The following is a 21,609-nucleotide window of genomic DNA, read 5'->3' as shown; positions in this document are numbered from 1 at the left end:
TGCTGTACACCTGTTATTTTCTGTTTCCAATATTTTGGCTCCACACTCCCAGTTGTAAACCATCTTTGCCCAAACTATAGCAGCTGCACGCCCTATGGAGCTGACAATAGAGTTATGTTGCATTGCGTAGTCCCCAATGACACAAGAGTGGCTAAGAACACTAATGCCTAGTCCCAAAACAGTCAGAATCATTCAAATTGATCTTTCTACATCCAATTGTGCACTGACTCATCTGTCAACAGGTGGTGCCACAGTGATGTTTCCATAGGCACCTTTTACTTACCTTATTGACACTTCTCCATTAGACCTCTGCAGCTGGTGCCCAAATACACATGCCTGCTGCTACAGTCGGGGCCACAATATCTCCTCCTTCTGCAGCTGGTGCCACTTTGACTCCTCTTCTTTTGCTCCTAGGGACATTGACACCCTGACTGCTTTCTTTTTACAAGCTGTGCCGCTCAGCAGCTTATGCAGATAGTGCATAAGGTGCGCTTAGAGGTGCATGATGATTGCTATATGAACGGCACAGGCAACGCTGCCAGTTCTTGGGCAGCTGGTGCCATGGCGACTGCTCCTTCTGGTGCCACACGTCCTTCTCCTCTACGGAGGTTGGTAAGGGGGCTGACAGAGCTAGTGATTAATTCAATGACCTGCTGCACTTGTGAAAATATTGAACCCTAGAGCAAGTACAATCTTAATTACAGCAAAGCCAGACTGTTTCACCTCTTCCTGAATTCAAAACGTCAAGGAGATGCTTGACCAGGCAATGGCAGTATATTACAAACTCTGTAAATGAAAATACTTACCTACCTTTCTGAACTCTGAGTGATGGCACATGAAGAGGCAATTACATGCTAAGTGTACATGTGAGTGGCTGTGTAATGGGCAAATATATCTGAACTGAACTTGGGCCATGAACATTTGAACAATGCGTAATGGTTATAACCGCAAAAACACAAGAGTAAAGCAAAAGACTGCAGACTTGAAATCTGCCGCTGCAAAAATAAAGGACCAGAAAACAGGCCTTTTCTGCCTACGCCTCAAGACTATGGAACCTCCTCCACGTCAGCATCATCTCGCCTCCACGCTCCTGCAATTCAGAAAAGAACTCAAGCCCCACCCTTTCAAGGAGTCTCTCCACCTCAACAGCTAGGCCATCATGTCGCCCCTCGCGCCACCTGACTCGCTAGATGCGGTCTGCCACTCTCCTCTCCACCACCCAACAGAGCTGTACCCCTCCTTAGTGCCCCTGTCTGGCCTACCCACCAATATATATCTGTTCTGTTTATACCTCTCAAAAGTGCTCTGTTATGCATCTGTTCTGTTGTTACCTCTGTAAAGTGCTCCATTATGTATCTGTATTTTTGTATACCTCTGGAAAGCGCTCTGTTGCTTCTCGAAGCTAGGCCTGCACTCAATAAATACCGTAATTATAGTAAAAGTAATGGGCACTCCACTAATTGAACTGCCTCTTGGCACCGGCAACAGGGGAAGAGAGAGGGTGAGAGGGAAGGTTCTATGTTCATTCATCCCTGGTTTTATTTAGCTGAGTTTTTTGACAAAATGTTTTTGCCGTAAAAACTCATCAAATTTCTTTTTTATATTTGGGTGGTTTCCCCCCAAATCTCACTTCCCTATTCCCTCTCCTCCCACCACCCCTACCCCTTATATGCCCTTACCCACCACCCATATTTTTCAATGGGTTTTTTCAGGCAAACTTTTTCGGCAAAAAACAATGTGGGAAAAAAAAAAAGACTGATGAATGAACATTGTACTGAGAGGGAAGTTAGGGAGGAGGGAGCTAGGACAGGGACTGGTCTAGGAAAGGGGAAAGGGTGAGAGGGAAAGGGACATGGGGGCTGCTGTAGTTGCAGCATCCAAGGAGGTAGTGATGATTAGAAAGTTGAAAGACGAAGATTTAGATAGCTTTTATGATCTGCGTGAGGGATTTGATGGTCCTTATTTTGTGAGGAAAGGAGTTCCAAAGACAAGAGGCAATGTTGGAGAGGTTTCTCTCTCTTCTACTCCTGCATTAGAGCATAGAGCAGGACCTGGTTGTCTTGCTTACCGATTAGAGAAATGCCTTCTTAACAAGGCTCCCAGACGCTCACTTGGTTCTGCTAACAGCAGTCCACCACCCTGCAACACGTCTACTTACGGGTGTGCGGATTTTGGTCAGAACCCGCCAGCTCCTACGCAAACTACACTGGCTTCCTCTCCAAGCCAGGATGCTGTTCAAGACTGCATGCATCATCTACAAATCAGTCATGAGATGCACCCCAGCGTACCTGGTGGCTAAGCTCCAGATACCTGTTGGGACACGCTCCACTTTCAGCAAATCAACTAACCGGCTCGAATCACAGATCATCCGCAAAAAGAGGACCTGCATAAATCCTTCTCTTGTCATGCACCCACCCTCTGTGCCTTGATCCCGGTATCAGCTCGGAATGCCCCCACATTTCTCCAATTCTGCAAATGTCTCAAAGCGTGGCTGTTCCAACAACACCTGACCGTGGACTAATCCCAATAGACACACAGATCGACGCACAGACCTCAACTCACTATACTGCGCTACTGGAAATGGAGACGCCAGCCCAAACGCTGCTCTAGAGCTAGGTCCACGGTTTGAATGATAGCGCTACTGGAAATGGAGACGCCAGCCCAAACGCTGCTCTAGAGCTAGGTCCACGGTTTGGATGATAGCGCTACTGGAAATGGAGACGCCAGCCCAAACGCTGCTCTAGAGCTAGGTCCACGGTTTGAATGATAGCGCTACTGGAAATGGAGACGCCAGCCCAAACACTGCTCTAGAGCTAGGTCCACGGTTTGAATGATAGCGCTACTGGAAATGGAGACGCCAGCCCAAACGCTGCTCTAGAGCTAGGTCCACGGTTTGAATGATAACATTAAAATAAAATAAAGAGATCTCAAGTTGTTCCAGTTCATTTATGGAACGATCATCCAGTCCGTGTTTTATTTTTTCCACTTATGTTTTTCCCTTTCTCATTTAGAATGCAGATATACAAGGGGGGGAAAAACGCAGCACTCTGCCGTGTTCTCTAACCTTAAATATCACAACATGCAATCTAAACTCCCACCTCAACCAGCACCCCTATATCCCCCACCGTGTAATGCATACCACCCCACCCTACCGAACTATGTAGCCCTTTTGAGCGTCTGAAACCTTGGCCCAGTTATTTCCTAGTAATGCCTGAGGGGGCGGGGGAGGGATTTAAGGATTAACACTGCTTTAGGTCAAAGTTGTAAAAAATGAATGCGGGTAATTTGCAGTCGCGATATTAGCCGGGCTGAACGATGGTCGGAAATAGAGGCTCGGTCAGGTCTGCCTAAAACAAAACCTCCCTTTGACTGCGGGCTAATATTAGCCAGCTCTTTCCTGCTGTTCAGATTACAGCTTTTAAGTGCAATCAGCATCGTTCGGCTTGTTATTTCAGTCTATGCCTTAGGACTATTGCGCCAACAGAGTAATGGGACAGGGGCTGGGGTTGTTTCAACTGCAAACAGCAGACCGTGCACCTTTTTTCGGGCATCGCCATGTTGTAATCAGCCGCAGCTGGAAAGTAGTCCGCGTGCCGACCAACTTTCTCCTAGATATGTCAGAACATGCATGGCTCGAGACACAAAGATGGCATTTATTTGTGTAGAAAGTGGAAAGTGCCAATTGCTCCTGCGCCCCAAATGCACTTGTTCTCTGCCCTCTGGAGAAATGCTCTTTCCGAACATGCACTAATCCCCTCAGAAGTAGTCACGCAGCACTGGGTAGTTGCAAGCACCTGCATAACACAACTATTCAGGACTTTTTCTGCTATAAATATATATATATATATTTTTTTTTTTTCTTACACAAAAGACCTCTTTCTGAAAGCATCCTGTCAAGATTTCATTGGTTTGTGCGTGTGTTTTCCTTCAAGTGCCCCCACTTGGACAAGGGCAGAAAAAGTAAGGCAAGCGATGTTTGGATATTTGTAAATCAGGAAAGTTTAATGCAAGGTATGCTCCTTTTCATTGGTATGTTTAATATTTATTTATTACAATTATAATTTGCTTCACCAATAGGCTCTGCACCAAGGGCACATTGATGGCTGGAGCAGTCCCCTTGCTGGGTGCCTTATGTAGTCACGATAAAAGGTCTCTTTACAAGTTCAGTGTGTGGTATACCTTTGGCGGCAATACTCTTACAACCTGTTGGTTTGGCGGTAATAGAATTACTGCCAATTTTATTGCACCACCACCAAGTTAACAAGATTGGAGGTAAAGTAGAAGATTTACCTCCAGCCTACACCTGGAGATAAATATTCCACTCACCAAACACTTTGCTTCCAAAAATCATCCTGTTTACTGCATCAGAATTACCACTGGTAGTAAATCCAATGAAATCCCCATGGAGTTTATGGAGTCCAGCTATGGAGATTTGCGGGACTGATTATAGAGGTAATTTTGAACAAGTTTGGCAGAAAGTTCTTATGGATTTACTGCCAAACTCGTACCGAGGCCCATAGTAATTAATACATTAAACATAATGAGGGCGATTAAGGAGATGAAAACAGTAATTGGTGACAGCACAAGACGGAAATCAAATACATCTTCAGTACTTGCACAGTGTTTATGGGCCAACAGATATTTAATGTCCATATCTAAAAAAAACACTTCAAAACATAGTTCCGACATGCAGATAATTCATAATATCAAATACATATTCAATCCATTTAGGTACATACTGCATGGACCATGCGCTATAAACATTCAAGAGAGTTCTACAAAGAGGGGGGGACAACCAGCTGCAACCATTTCACAACAACTAGTACTTTATTTAATAGGGTAAAATAAAACACAAGCATTATCTTGGATTATGGCTGGTCTTAGTGGTGCTATTGGGTCAGAAAACCCTTTCTTTGAAACATGGCTCTTTTCAGACAGAAAAGGTTAATAGTGCCCACGCTGTAAATACAGAGTCTGCAGTCAAGAGAAACAGCGCTGCTGGCCGATAAGGAGCGGATGTTGACTGAGCTAAGGACCGGAAATAGTGTTGACCATCTAATGGTGTTATATGCTCGGCAGAACAATAGGAGATGGTTTATGGTCTTCTCTGGCTGGCCCACATGCTGGGCATCCTGATACATCCGAGTACCTAATATATTTTGCTGTTGTGCCCCTCAGCTGCAGACAGTCAAACCTGGCACGCATCATCAGCTAGCGATCTCCCCTTTTGGAACCCCAGAGGAGATAGGGCTGGATCTCCTTCACCTTGCTGATCACCACGTGTGCCCTACCTGCGTCGGTGGCAAACTCCATGAAGTCCCTTTTCTCCATCATTACCTGTCCAAGATGATTTTATAAGATCTCATTTGGCCTTTAGACAGCAGATTTTCAGGAGGGGACAGAACCCAGATGTTATTACATGACAAAACCTCATCAATGTAGACCGACCATCCACAGGACTGTTCTTCAACTCTCCCTGGACATCAATCACTTAATAATGAAGCGACAAAGCTTAGAATGTTCACTCTACCAAAGGCGAAGTCAGAAGATTATCGGTCACAGGTCCCATTGGTCCTCCCAGAAATCCATTCCCAGTTCCCTGTGAATAGAGATATAGAGTGCAGATCGCGGGAGTCCCAATAACCTTCTGAAAAACTTGTTCTCTTTGAGCTGAATCCCCTGAGCTTTTTGAACACCCCATAATGGTGCTCCATACAGGCTCACGGCCTATGTCTGTGCTGCGTAGACTTTAGATGCTACATCGAGCAGTTGGCCCTGACAGCGAGACCGGAAACGCAAAATCCTTCCCACATGTTGACTTAACTTTGCCAATTGTTTTTTTAATGTGGCCATTACCTGTGATTGTCTCCTAGAATCTTACCCCCAGATACTCAAATTCCTTGACTCTGGGGATTTTCTCCCCATTACAGAACATTGGTAGCATCTTCACCGGCCGCTTTCGACCAACACGCCCCACGACTGCCGATTTCATGGTGTTTATTTTGAGCCCCAAATTATTCATAAAGGTCTCATTGGCGGAATTAAATATCTGGAGGGCCCTGGGAGTCCTGGCTATTAACAGAGTATCAACAGCATAAGCCGGGACTGGGAAAGGCCTGCCCCCAGATATGGATAATCTGACCTCGGATCTACCAGAGCCATTAAGAACCCATTGATGTAAAGGGTAAAAAGTAAATGCAGCCCTGCCGAACCCCACATCCACCTTAAAGCACGCTGTACATTGTCCCTCAGTACTGCTATGCACAAAGGCCTGGTTATCTCTATGAAGTTCTTGTAGCACATCCAAAATGGCTTCCAGGCATCCCATAAACCCGAGCACGGCCCTCCACTTTTGTCTATATACTTTGTCAAGGCCGTGCTCAGGTCCATGAAAGCTAGGTACACCCACTCCCTCCTACAAAAAACCGAGTTAGACACAACTAAATACAGGTTTATGCTCTGATCCATAGTTCCCACCTCGGGGCAAAAGTCAAACTGTATGTCAGAGAGAGCTACCTTCTCCGACCGCCACGACTCAATGTGTCCCAACAGGGCCTACCCAAAAATGTTAAAGGAGGTGTCGGGCAGTGATATAGGTCTGCAGGACATGGGGCTCACTGGATCTCCTTTCCTAAAAATGGGGAACATAATGGCCAGTTTTCACGAGGTTGGGAAAAGGCCTGTGACCATACAGACATTAAACACTATGGTCAACAGGGGGGCAGTCAAAGTTAGGTTTTAGGGTTCTAGCATTATAATAGCATTATAAGACTCTAACTCCTGGCTGGCAATGACGGGCAATCTGTAGCTATTCTCTAATGGAATGGCTTTACTTTCTGGGTGCAGGGATATCCTTGCCTGGAAGAAAAAATATCGAAAGCTCAGGCAGCCCAGGGTGGTTGCGTGATGCTTATGTTGGGAGGAACTTGCTACCAAACGGTGGCAAAGCAAGTCTTGAAGGAGAAAGATCCATCCAGGTGTGGGAAGGGAGCCCAGAGATGGATTTAAAAACACATGATGAAAACATTTAAATAGGGCATGATTTTGCATTCACACCCAGGGAAGTGTCATTAGACAATCTGGTTGCTGAAACAGTGGATGAGAATACAAATTCTTCGGATGCTGTTCCAGCCACCCGAGGCCCTTCCCTGGGTGGCACGATGTTATTTGTATTTCTTTTTCGTTTGTGAGGAGGCAACATGGAGCATATCCCTGTTGCTATACCACCCTTCCACCCCACCAAAACAATACTTACACCTTCCCCACCCTCTCCCTCCCTCCGCACTTTCCTGCTGGACCGCAGCTTTGTGCTCCGGTCCTGGTTCTCCTTCCATCTCCCGGCCGCCATCATAGAAATGGAAAAGGGATGGCAGCTGCCATATTTTTTCATATATTGTTTTTTTTTTTGCTCGGGAGATTGGCTGTACGACCGACGTCAATATCCAAAGGGAAAAAAAAAACATTTGCACCCCGGATAAACCCTAGTGTGCAAATGGCTTTCACCCCCGCTGTGGGGGGCAGACCTGGCCGGTAACAGCCCACAGCCCTTGCCAAGGCCCTTGCTACCTAGGCATTGGCTGGCATGCCGTTACTGGTCATGACCGCACCCCACAATGAGGACGAGATCCATATCAATAGAGATTTCTCTGAAGGAAGTGTTCTTAAGTGGTGCCGGATCATGGGAGGTTAGACAGAATATGCGTAACAAAGTTCAGTACATTGTTTAGAGGAGCAGAGGAGGTGAGGGTGGTGCATGAAAAGGCTGGATAATTATTACTGGCTGCCATGGCCAAGGGTGGCAAGTGTTTCTGTCGAGTGAACGGTAAGATGTGAACACATTGTATAGATGTTCCATAGATAGCCCTTCAGCCATAGCAGTGTACGTTATGATGTGCTGAAGTTTAAGGTCATTGTAAAAGAGAACACCAGATTGTGATCCCTAGGGAGAGAGGGATTATGGAGAGGCCAGGATTAGGAGTTAGGCAGGGAAAGGCAGAGTCAGTTTTTATAAATGTATTAAGGGATTTGCAAGTTTGCTCCACTTGAAGCTATATTTCTCTGAGCTTCGCATAACCTGACTTCACTGTTAAGTTTCTAGGATAATTGAGAGGTCTGTTTATATGCTGTCAAATAACATCTTAAATGCTTTACCTGTTTTGAATTAAACCAGGTATGTATTGGATCATTTGAATTTTGTGGCATTTTGACCATGTGAGCAAATGCTCGCTCATCCCCTCAAGTTTGTCAGGCGCTTGGTGGGAGCATCTTCAGGCCGTTTCCATTGATCTTAAGAGACCTGTGTTAGCACAAATGATCATGCTTTTATTGTGCCATTATTTGAAATGTTTGAATTATGTACCCACTGACTGGGGTTGCCTGGTTGCATTCTACTCTACGCATTTTGATCCTCGCATTAGAGGGCCACCATCCCTGTAATCCTGACGCAATGCTCTTTAGGCCTGTTCATGCTGGTTCATGATGGAGTTGAGTTTTGCCCAGCCTTCTCTTTGGTTTCCCTTTAGCACAGTCTGCAGCTTCTCTACCACTAACATGACAAGATACTCTAGAGACCAGCTGGTCTCCATTTAATCTAAGTTAGGCTCAAACAACCTTATAACGCTTTATACAATTGGTCAGAACAAACTTACGGCAACCTATTGCCCTTGTCCGTCATGGGTATTGATCATTCCCCCCCAAACACCCTCTGTCCCTCCCATCGAGGGCCAGGGGGCCATAATGTTTGCTCTATTTAATGTTAGGTCCGCAGTTAGATATGCCTTTGCCATTTGACTTATTATTGAACATAATTCATATTTTTCATTATGGAGACATAATAATAATAATAATAATAATAATAATAATAATAATAATAATAATAATAACAACTATTATTATTATTATTATTATTATTATTATTATTGTTGTTGTTGTTGTTGTTGTTGTTGTTATTATTATTATTATTAGAGTATTATTGTTATTATTGGGGTATTTATTGAGTGTGGACCTAGACTTGAGAACCAATAGAGTGCTTTACAATCCTAGGGGGAACAACATGGTGAGGTGAGAAAGGAAACAAGGGAGTGGGGAGCTAACAACGGAGTATGAGGAGGATGGGCAATTTGGCAGCAAGGGATCTACAAGAAACCAGGAGTGGAAACTGGGGATTAGATCGCCAAGTCTCACGTAGGGTGGAGAGTGAAGGGTGTCTGAACCTTGGTTATAGGCAGGAGAAAGTCCTAGAAGATTTAGCTAACTGGAAATAGTGAGGCTGTTTTCCATCTGTTAATGCCAAATAAATGTTCTATCAAAGTGTCCAAGGGAAGACCGCAATTGGGGGTGGAGTTGTTTGGAGTGATCTACTGCTCTTCTCTGAGCTTCTCGGACCGATAATGTGGAAAGAGGCCTCACAGCTACCTGATCTCACTAGTACTTTCCTAACTGAGTACCATGATATCTATGAACTACCACTGTGAATAATAACACACTTATAATTTTGGGTGATTTCAGTGCACAGCGTAATTAGTCCTATACTCCGATCTAGACTAGACAACGTCATGTACTCTATGGACATGCCATTAGATCTTGGGTTTCATCTCTTCACGGTGTTGAGGGCATTACATTGACCTGACTTTTCATCTAACGTCTAGGCATTTCACTGATTAAAACTGTCCCAGGTTCCTGGCATGAAAACTGTGTTTTTTTTTATTTTTTGTTTTTTATACTCCCCACTGGAAATGACATCGCTTTTGCCACCTAGTCACTCTTGCGAGTGGTATTTTGATCAGTGGCAATATGTTTTCCACAAAGTGGTTGCTCTCGGAAGCCCCTTGGAAAATTGACCATGCAAAAATCAGCAAACTCACAGCAGTCTACACAGTGATAAGGTCTTAAAAGGACTTTTGAACATAACTCAAATTCTGACGTAGAACCAGAGATCCTGACTCACAGTATAAAGCCAGAGATAAACGTCACTTGTGTAAGAAAGTAATGTTGAAGGCCAAGACATTTTTACTCATGAACGGATTTCTAAAGCTATTAATAAACCAAATTAACGTTTGTGTTTATTCAAATGTTTGTAAACCCAAAATGCATGATTCAAAGACCAGAGGCTTGTAAAATGATTTCAAAGATTTTTTTTTTTTTTTTTAAATCTAGTATTAATGCTATTCAGGGGATACACAAACTAAGGTCAACTAATTGAAAATCTTGTGTCCACTCTCTTGTCGACCAATACCATCTTAATTTTCTTTGAAAATGTGACTGGAGAAGTTCTCTCATTGTTACAGGGTCTGAAGCCCACACATGCTAAGCCAGATGTTCCTCCTGTGTTTGTTGCTAGCCATCTCGGTCAGAGTACGTTACAGTTACATAATTATGTAGAAGCTGCCAATCTATTGGATCTGTTGCTGTCAGGGTTCTGTCCAACACATGGGTCCTAAATGACCCTAGTAACTGGTTAGGGCAATACTTTAGTGAAGGCTGATGATAGCCGCCTATCCCTTCTGGCAATATTGCACATCTCTGTGGCCTTCGGCACAGTAGAGCAGAACATCCTACTGTACTGCCCCAGAACCACAGTAGGAGCATCAGATCGGGCACTTGAATGGTCCCTTGTTTTCTTAATGGCTGGTCCCAAGCAGTCACTATGTTGCCTTTTTATTTCCGAGTCGATTACAGTTACTTGTGTAGGGCAGACCACTGGCAACCAGATGAGTAAATGACAATATTCTAAGGAAAACAACTCTGTGCATCTCTTGCAAACATAAGTACGTTTTATTTCCAAAATAAAGTCATAACATGTCAGCAAGGGCATTCAATCCCAACTGCCATGGAACGTGCACTGAATACTTCCGAGCAAAGCAGTATGTTTTAAGGAACATTGTCGTCACAAGTGATGGAAGCAATATACAGTGTTGGTTCCCCTTGCTCATTGGCCCTCCCCTATGTACATACCACATGCTAGATATGGGCTGCCAGATGATTGGTTCCCAGGTCATTGTCTCAATGCCCTTTCACTTTGCCTTTGGTCTTGCCACTTTAGGTTCCTGTGATATGATTGCATCCCCAATTATGAACACTTCTCTCCCCATAAACACTTCACATGATGTGCAGCTGGTAGTTGACATGAGCTCAGTGGATACTCTCGAGGTCAAATTGGCCCTATGAAATGTGAGGCACTTCTTTGGATCCCTAACACGCAGACACCCCCCACCATGCCTCTCCGCCATTAACCTAGATTGTTATCCTCACCCTGTGCACCTCGCAGTTTAAATCACAAGACATCCTGCATGGAGCTCTCCCCTTGTCAGAGTCCCCCTCCATGGGCCTTTGCCTGGACTTGGCCTGGACTACACTAATCAGTCACCTTGTGAGGGATGTAAGAGTTCTAATGTTGGACATCTGTTAGTTCAATGAAGTGACAGTATTGTGGTGGCACATGGACCTAAATTGGGGCTGGACTGTTTCGGCAGCTCCGGACAGTTGCCCTGGCTTCCAGGAGATTGTCCTTCAGAGACAGACGCAGCACTGCCCACGCTCACCTATTCACATTCCTTTCTAGTTGCATGGGCCCGCTGCGAATGCTGGAGTCTGGCCTTTCTAAGCCTTAGTCTCAGACATGGCGATGGATCAGTGCTTATGGTCGCAGAGCTAGCAATGGCTCCCCTTCTCCCCATTACTATAAGCTGTACTATAAGCTGTGCTGTTCATTCTCCTCAGAAGGGCACCCGCCTACTACCTACAGTCATCCTTCAACCTTACACTATATATTTTCCTCAGTCTGAACCATTTTGGGGGCAGGGGACTTCAGTATACATCCCAGCATTCCCACTCTTTAGTTAATCCCATGTTAGTAACTCTGCTGCCATTCTTGCTGCTTCTAGAGCCCTACAGGTTCCTTCCTTAGGGACCTACACACATTGTGCACACTTTCCCACGCCCGGGCATACTGCTCTTGGGTACATGTAAGGTATATACCCTCCTTCACATGATAAGTCGACCCAGTGTGCTGTAAAGTTTTCTGGGCGTGGAGGGTGTAGTTACAATGCCTGGGGTATCTATAGGTCTCTCTATTCTTACCCTACTGGGCTTAGTTGGTTAATCTGTTTGTTCTTGCCCATAATTTATTCCACGAGGTGCACCACTTGTCCCAAATGAAACCATCATGATTGCGCTATTTGGGATGCTCTTTACGCAGCCTTGAAGGATCATCCGACACGTGCAGAACATCACCAACATGAGTACCAAAATAGAAAGCAAGATCATCACTAGCAGCACTCCATACAGGATGGTCCCCACAACAACATTGCATCAAATCAGTCGGCTGCTTCAATTCCTCCTTCACTTTCCATACCAATAATTAGTATATGCAGGGCCCCAATGTTGTGCACAAGGGCACATTTTCAACATTCTTTGTGTTTGTGCAGCAGGATTGTCCAATTTTCTTCTAGATCCCCCTTCCATGGCCATTAAAAGATCCAAGGCGTACTGCTTCTGGAGTGTCATCAGCCAGATGGCCCGCATCTCACTCTTGATCCCATTCAATCCTTGCTCGGTTTCATTCACCAAGTGGATCATTTCCCACCTGGCGTCTGCAACTATTTTGAGTTTGCATCAGCCTGCACTCCCGGTAACGTGACGGGTGAAAACAACACCTCAGTTTTGGGGAACAGCCAATATGTTTCCAGTATTTCATACAGTAACTTGGTAGAATCTTCAGATAGTAGTTTGATCTCCCTTTCCCTCTTTGCAGTAACCACCTCCTTCTCCATCGGATCTGGGTGTTGTTTTTGGGGGTTGTTTTAGCTGTGCTGGGGCAGAAGTCATGCTTTTGATAGTTGTGCTTCAGGAACTGCAAGTATGGCTGAATGCAGTGATGCCAATGAGCATGTGCCCCTCCAGGATGCCAGGAGGTGCCCATATGCCTACTGGCCGCCTACCCAGTAGACATCCATTAAAACTGCAGTGCCCTTGTTTATATCTGTAATATACAGTCTTGTTGCACCTATCATTGCTTCCCACATGGATGCTGAAAGCACTTGCAAAGACAAGTAGTACTCTTCCTCTGCTTGCTCTCTCAATTGGTTTTCTCTAATTTCAAGCCATTTGAGCCATCTGAGCTTTGTGACATAGGTGTCCAAGGTAGTAGCACATGTATTATTCATGTCCCATATTACTTCTTCATCAAACCCCATCAGCTCCCCAGCTTCTTGACATCTGTCTGCTACAAACAGTACACCTTCAATCTTCACGAGCGCACATGGGTTGCACTGTGGGTTTTTGGAGTTTTTGCCACTTTTCACTTAATCTCTGCTCATCACGACAAGTTGTACTCGGTGCCCTTGGAACAAGCTGCAAACACGATATAGCACTACATGGCGAGGCACTGAGCCTCTAGGCATATTTTTTCTTTGGACATTAGCATTTTGGGCACTTCCGATGCGTGGGGAATTATGTAGCAGACATATCAACTTCTGTTTGCCCTCTGTTTCCCCACTGTGCTCATGTAGCTGTACCAAACATTGTTAAATTCTGCACATCCGCCATTGGATATACTCCAATGCTGCTGTAGTAATCATAACCCCTTCTGTCATCCACCTCCCTTTTTACTCTGTGTGATCACTTCCAAGTACTAGTGTTGGTCACTTGCATTGTTTGTACCTCCATTAGATCATGAGAGTTACTGTCCACCCACATGGTTTCTCCCCAAACATGTTCCCTCTCGTGTTCACACATCCACCCCTATTTCATCCCCCTTTCTATGCCTCAACCAGCTTTAAACTGGCAAACAGCTAAGAAAATGGGCTTAGCAGTCAAAAATCGGGAACCGTTTTTGGGCTGGGAATCAAAGGCACAGAACAGCTAGGATACTGAGGGCAAGGGCTGACTCTTTGTAGAATGATAGTGTAGGTTTTTCTAGGCAAAATGCAAATTGGATTTTAAATAAAAGCAAAATACATGGGCAAATTTGCTTTTGTTTGCACAATGAATAACTCTACGGAGACTATATTTTAATGACTATATTCTTAAGATAAAGCACTGCCCGCAAGGGAGTTAATTCCGAATGTTAACCAGCTTGCAATACACACCTCCATATAGGGGAATTAATAAATTTATCTCAAATGATACTATGGATTTACACAGATAACTGAAATGATTATAAAAAAGGAATATGCTAACACATATGGACTAACACAGATTCTTCTAAGGAAAGGGTAAACAAATGAAACTGTCAATTTGGGATTTGGTAGGGGATTTTTATAGGGTTTGAATAGGATGTAAGGGTAAAAGAGCGGGCTATGCAGTTTTTGGGTACTGGGTGGTAGGATACTTACAAGGCAAGCTTGAGTTTGGTAATTTGGACAGCCAGCAAGGTCTCTGGACAGTGGGTCAAGGATCTGGTCACTGCGACAGCTGGGCTCTCTGGAATGAGACCAGCTGGGCAAGGTCTGGTCACTATGGACAGCTGGAGAGGTCAGCTGGGCACTGGGCCTGGTCACTAGGCTCTCCTAAATGGGATGGTTCTGGCTGGATCTGGATGGGTGGTTCTGCCTGGATCTGCATCAGTGGCTTGTCTCCAGATCTGGTTTTGGCTCTGAGTCAGCAGGTCAGGAAATCAGGCAGTCAGTCAGGAAGCAGGTAATTAAGTAAGTCTCGTGTAAGTCTCGTGTGTATCTCTGTCTCTCCCTTATATAGGCAAAGTGACATAAAATTGTACAATCTGGGGGGAGCACCCAGGAATTATTCCTATCCTAGGATAGGCCAGCCTATTGGTCCTCCCACCTCCCTCAGGGCTGATTGGTTAAAGGGAAGTGACATCACCTTAGGTGTGTGCATTTTATGACTTCCTTTGTCTCAAAATCCTATTTATTTTCACAAAAATGAGTTATGGAACAAAACTTCATATTTACACTAGTCACCATCAAAACCAGGTATGCAAATCCCATATTTCACAAGGAATTGGCCAGTTCGAACACCAATTCTGTGTGATGGTGCATCACCCTTTGGCACAATGTTGCTGTTTTCAGGAGAAACATAACATCTAAAATTCTGCAACTGGCTACACTTATGCCTACTAGTATTTGGCATATTTCCCCCAGGTTTAATGTCTGTGCCATTTATACTTCACCCAGAAATGCATTTTTTCTGCCATTCCATTCCCCGGGTGCCAGCAAGATGCCCTGGGTCTCATTTTGCTTGTCCAAAAATCACATGAAAACTGTCATAATATCACATTGCTGCTTATTCAGATGGCGGGGAAAATGTCTTAAAGTATAATGTCCTTTATTGTCAATGAGGTAGATTTGCCCTTGATGTGGGCGGTGCTACAAATCACCACAGCAACAGTCTCTGCCAAGCTTAGCTGGCAACAAAGAACATTTATGATGTCCTTTGAAGTTTTTGACAGTTCTCCCTTTAGAGGGTTGCTTGAAGAAATCGCACCTCACTGTTATGCCCAGCCTAACTGGCCTCCTTGGTTCATTCTGGCAGGGCTGCCGGCCAGTCTGACGATGCTGCGAACTTCCACACTTTGGCCCTTTCATATTCCCATGAGGGCTGGGCCACTTGTGGAGGTAATTCTTTTCTCATGGGGGCAGAGCAACTTTGAAGTGAATGCTTAAGCCAAACCTATTCTGCTGGTTTCAAAGGTTTCTTTTCTTTCTCGCAACAGAAACCAAGTCTTTTTGGGAATAAATATAATATACATTTTAGAGCCAAACCCCTCATCCCCACATAGACAATACTGCTTCTGTGCGAGCAATGCTGCCATTTTTCATTTCACTTTTAAACTGCATTTTCCTGATTTTCAAAATAGCAAATTCACACGTGTGTTTATTTAAGTTCATTTTGAGCTCACCATTGCGGTTTCTACAGCACACAGTTTCTTGCCCATTATCCTTCTGGAGTGCTTTTACAGATATGGTCAGTTTCTGGACACAGATTATATCACTCCCCCTTAAACTGACACCAAGCAAGCCCAAAACCCATTTGAATAAATGGTACACACTGCACCTAAAACAGCAAAAAAGATAATCTGTGAGGCTTCATGGAGACATCTCCCATCTGAAGCTAATAGGACAAAACTCACTAAGATTTCCTCCCTCTATAAAAAAGAAATCTGCCTAGCCAAACGTGTATCCTATGATAACCGTATCTCCCAATCCAATTCCAATATAAAGGAATTATTCACAATACTCAAAGAACTTGAGACCCCCATCCAGGTGCCAGACAACTCTACCAAAGACAAAAATTGGTGCTCAGACATCCAGCATGCCCTCCTAACGGCCCCCCATACCTCTGACAACCAACCCGCCCATTTCAACTTCTCTAAAACCTCCATTATCGAGGTAGAAAAAATGATCCTGTCACTTAAACCTTCCAATTGCCAAGGAGATCTCTGCACTGCCCAGCTCTCAAGGATGCAGCTAGGGATCTAGCTCCCTTCATATTGAAGCTCATCAACGCTTCGTTTACGACCGGCACCATCCCACTAACCTCAAAGAATCGTGGGTTCTCCCATTGTTAAAAAAAAATCATCTTAGACCCCCAGATACCAACTAATTACAGGCCAATCAGGACTGTTCCTTTTCTCTTAAAAATATTAGACAAAGTGGCCTACACTCACATTCAGAAATACTTGGAATTACATCACCTCTTAGGAGCACACCAATCAGGTTTCTGTCCTCAACATGGAACAGAAACCACCCTTATTGACCTGAAGGCCCAAGTCGACGAGTTAAAGGATAGAGGGAAATCAGCCCTACTCCTTCTCCTCGACCGTACAGCTGCATTCGACCTTGTGGATCACAAGGTCTTTTGCAGCCATCTTGACTCAGCAGCACATTTCTCTAAAGAGGCCATAATTTGGATTGAGTCATTCCTAAGAAACAGAACAATGAGTGTCTTATCTGCGTCAGCAGCTGGAGACCCTATCCCTATTACCTGCGGATTGCCCCAGGGTTCCTGTGTTTCACCCACTCTGTACAACATATTCACTAAGCCCCTTTTTGATGATCTGGACAATCTTGGTATCACCTACACTAACTATGCAATTGATACTCAGATTCTCCTACCACTTTCAGGAGATTACGTCAAGGATTTGGCCCTGGTTAACAGAGTAGAGTGTATCTCATCATCCAGGCATGGATGGCAACACATGGTCTTTGCCTGAATGATGATAAAACAGAATGTTTCATACTGGGCACCCAGAACAACCTTAAAAAATTAGGCCATGAATACTTTTGCTTCATAATTGGCTGCAACCTCATTAAAGTGGCCAAGGAGGTTAAGACCTTAGGATTCTACCTCGACTCCACCATGCCCTTTACCAAACAAGTTAACACATTGGCCTCCACAACTGCGTACACTTGTAAACTTATTAGAGCTGGTAAAACCCTTTCTCTCCAACAATAGCTGCATCTTCCTGGCTGGAGCCCTCATTCTGTCCAGGGTCAATTACTGTAATGCACTTTACATAGGTTCCAACAAATCTATCATTAGTAGAATCCAAACTCACCAAAATAATGCCCTTAGAGCGGCACTTAGAGTAGCCAGAAGAGAGCACATTTCTGAGATGAGGCGACAAAATAATTGGCTTTTGATCAACGACAAAATCCAGCTAAAAACAGTGTCGCTCATCCACAAAGCACTGAACAATGCAGCGCCCAGCTACCTCTCTGAGAGGTTCCACGGGTGGACATCCTCCAGACCATCCAGACTAGTTAATTCAAACTGCCTTTCTATTCCCAGATTTAAATTATCCAAGGTTGGAGGCAGCAGTTTTCCCGTCAAATCGGCCCAGCTTTGGAACTCCCTGCCTCCCTCACTCCAAGAAGACCAATGTTAAATGAACTTTAGATCTAACACTATAACCTGGCTCAAATTTTCAGACCAGTATTGACTGCGGCCACAACCACCACCTAGACTTAGTTTCTTTGCTGCTGCTACCATGATGTAATATAGAACTGCCTGCTTACCTGCCTATATTGAAACAATTGTAATTTATTGTAATTTTTGTATAGATTTGTATTCATCCCCTATGTCTTCTTGTCATTATCCACCTATGTATTGTACCCCTGTAACTCTGTAACCTAAGATGTGTATTGTATCTCTGTAAATCTGTAACCTAAGTTGTGCATCTTCTTGTAACTGCTGCACCCTGATACCCTTGGGTCTGGTGCGCAATACAAATAAACAAACAAACATATACTGGCAAGCATTGCTTTCAAATTGACATGAAAACAAAGAAACACTGTGTTATTTCTTTCATTTACAGCAGTTTGTGTGCAATGATTTATAGAAAAAGAAAACACAGCGTGTGTTCATGGAAAACCAAATGTGTTGAGTGTCAAGTGAGTTCCCAGTACATCAGCTGTTCTGGAAATGTATTGCCTCACATCTCGGTACTCAGCAGAAGTAAAGCATGCCAGGGTGGGTTTCCATGAAGGGCACAACTTTGTGATGTTTAAAAATGAACTCAAAAGCAAATTGCAAAGCCATCTTGGATGTCATGTGTGCAGCTTTAGTATTCACTATTTAGTATTCAGAACATAGAACAGCAAATGTGATGCCGTTCTGCATGCAGGTTATTTTCAGATGATTTCAAATGGAGGTAAAACAATGCAGAGCACTTCTTTTGGTGCCATTTCTTGTATTCACTGCTTGTCACACATATGCGCTATGGAAAGAAAAGCAATGCTGTTTTTCCGCAATATTCCCATGAGGTTTTAAGGTAAAGTGATTTTTGTTGTGGGCCTTAAATGTACCCCAAAGTGGGCAGTTATAATTGGGGTAGTTGTTTGTTCCTGGGAAGACAAAATGATTGCCCCATGGTGCACTCGCTCCCTGAAAGTGTGTAACAGTATCATTTGGGACCACATTGCTGTTGGGTACTTGAGGTGCCTGTGGTGGGGCGGGATGGGCAGCGTACACTGCCTAGCTGCTGGCGATTGGTGCTAGCGGCTTGGGGAAGGGTGGAGGCAGGGCTACTTGGGCAGGTGGTTGTGGGACACTATACAGAACTGCAGTGAGGCCAGGTGCATAGGGCAATTGATAGGGGGTTGATGCTCATGGAGCATACAGTTGCATCTGGTTCACAAAACCTGCTTCTGCACTCTGGTGAGAAATGTTCAATGTTCCCACATGTCCAACACTGTCCCATGTTTCCCCACCTTGGCCCCATCCTTCTAAATCCTCCTCTCCCCCATTTCTGGCTTGTAATCTCCCCCTTCCCTCTCTGATATCCTCCCTGGGGCCACCCTTGATAAAGGGGTTGATACCCACCGCTGCAGTCATATACTCCTGTCCACGCAGGGGCTGTTCTCATGTCTGACTGTACCGCCCTGTTCTCTGTCTGTGTGTCTTTTAATGATGCCACCTCTGCCCCTTCCACTGATATTTTTGCTAGCTTCTTTCGTACCGGTTTTGCTTCCTCTGTCTGAAGTGGTTGGGCCATTTCCTTCTTTTTTTCGCTCAACCGTTTACAGTGATATATAATTATAGACTGTATTCCCACCCATACCTTTGCATTTCCCCCCAATTTTGTCAAGTGCTTTTTGGACCTCCTTGGGAAGTCCGTACCTAACCACAAAATAGAAGAATGGCATTGACTGATCCCATGATTCCCCTCTTTCTGTACTCCACATCCCTTGAGTTTGTACAATATACTGGGCTGGGTCTTCGTCGTCTCCGAAACTTGGGCTGCGTGATGGACTGGAGATTAGGTGTTTTCTTTTTATTTATTTTATTTATAGTGCACCAGGCATAAAGGTGCAAACACATAACACAAGAACACAAAACAAAAAAAACAGGGTAAAGAAGATCAGCAAGGAGCAGAGAGCAGCACACCATGTAAATTGTACTAAAAAAGTTGAGTTTTTAGACTGTGCTTGAAAGCTACTGGACAACAGCACCTTCTCAGATCTGGTGGCAGGGAATTCCCGAGCTAAGGGCCGCCAAAGAGAAGCAGCCCTTTTGCAAACATCTATTGTTTGACCATAATATTTGTCTAACAGAAAGCCATGTGAGCTGTTTTGTCAGTTACACCAGACCTTTCCCGTAAAGACATGCATGAGTAATGAACAATGTCATGAAAGAAATCCTTTCTTGAATGGGTAACCAGTGGTAACCAGTGAAGACATGATTCGTTCTGCACACACCTGTAACTGCATGCACCGCATTATTCTGGATTAGTTGCAGGCAATTGATCTCTTGCTTACCAATGCCCTGCAGCAGGCTAGCACAATAGTCCAGACGAGACCCAATTATTGCTCCAGCAAGTGTTGCACTGTCATCTGTGCCTAAATAATTCCTAATTTGTGCTAACAACTTAATGTAGTAAGATGCACGTGACACAAGGCTACTAACATGTGCCTTCATAGAAAGTACCGAGTCCACGACCACACCCAGCATTTTAACCTTGGGTAATGGTGCAAGCATAAAGTCGGCAACTTGAAAGGTGGAGTAAGCAGATTTCAGTTTACGCAGTTTTTAAGTGGTACCGACCAACATAAGTTCAGTCTTACTATTTTTCAACACTAGCCCATTACATGCCATACATTGCTGAATTATGTCAAAGGTGTGATTGACAGTCAATGAGTCTTGCGTAGTCATCAACTAGAGGGATGAGACATTGACTATCATACGCGTAATTCAGATACTCAATGCATTCACTGTCCAAGAGCTCAAAAAGGGGATGAATAAAAATGTGGAACAGTGTAGGGGGCAGGCAAGAGCCCAGTGGTACCCCACACTCCAGTTCAAAGCTCAATTCCATAGCATCCTCACAGAAGACTCTGGCAGTACGATTTGACAAAAGAGAGCTAAACCACCCGGACGCGCTACTAGAGAAAAAGGCACACTCTTGCAGTCTGGTTGCCAGAATGGAATGATACACCACATCAAACGCTGAAGTAAGATCCAGCAACATCAAAAGGGAGGCGTCGAGGTGCTACAAAAGACTTGTTTTCAAGTCCAAAAGAGTGGACTCGGTGCTATCCTTGCTCGGAAAGCCCAATTGTTTGACCCCAATAATATTGTGATCTTCCATTATTTCCAAGTGTATCAGGATAGGCATGGCAAAAGACAGCCCATACGTGTGCCCTATTATCATTAAAATGGGTAGTGTCATGAATATCCTCCACCAATTGCACATTTGGGTACCCTGCTTTCACCCAAATGTTGTCAGCCTGATCTCCCAATATAGCAATGACTACACTTTTCAAATCACCCATGGCACAGGTAACGCATGCAGTTTGTTTCTCAAATGCGTAGATCCATGTCACTGCAGTGACAGATGCAGAGTTTTTATTAAATTGCTTTTATCCATGTGCAGCCACAAAATATACTAAGCCCTTCGTTGTCCTTGGATTAAGGGGCACTGCATCCCCATCACCTTCTTTATCCTTCTCTCTGCTGGTACTTTGCCCTTCACTACTGCCACACACACAAACCTATTCCTCAGCCTGGGTCTGCCTAAACCATCCACTCGGGACAACCTTGTGGGCGGGGCCTCCTCATCCCCAACTTCGTCAACCGGGTCCCACTCATCCTCACCTATGTCCCCTCCTCTCTCATACTCGGACTGCACTATGCCGCAATCCAAACTTCTTG

Source organism: Ambystoma mexicanum, chromosome 5p (assembly GCF_040938575.1).
Source record: "Ambystoma mexicanum isolate Mex_15411 chromosome 5p, UKY_AmexF1_1, whole genome shotgun sequence".
In the NCBI taxonomy this organism is placed as follows: domain Eukaryota; kingdom Metazoa; phylum Chordata; class Amphibia; order Caudata; family Ambystomatidae; genus Ambystoma; species Ambystoma mexicanum.
Note: the sequence above shows the minus strand (reverse complement) of the source record.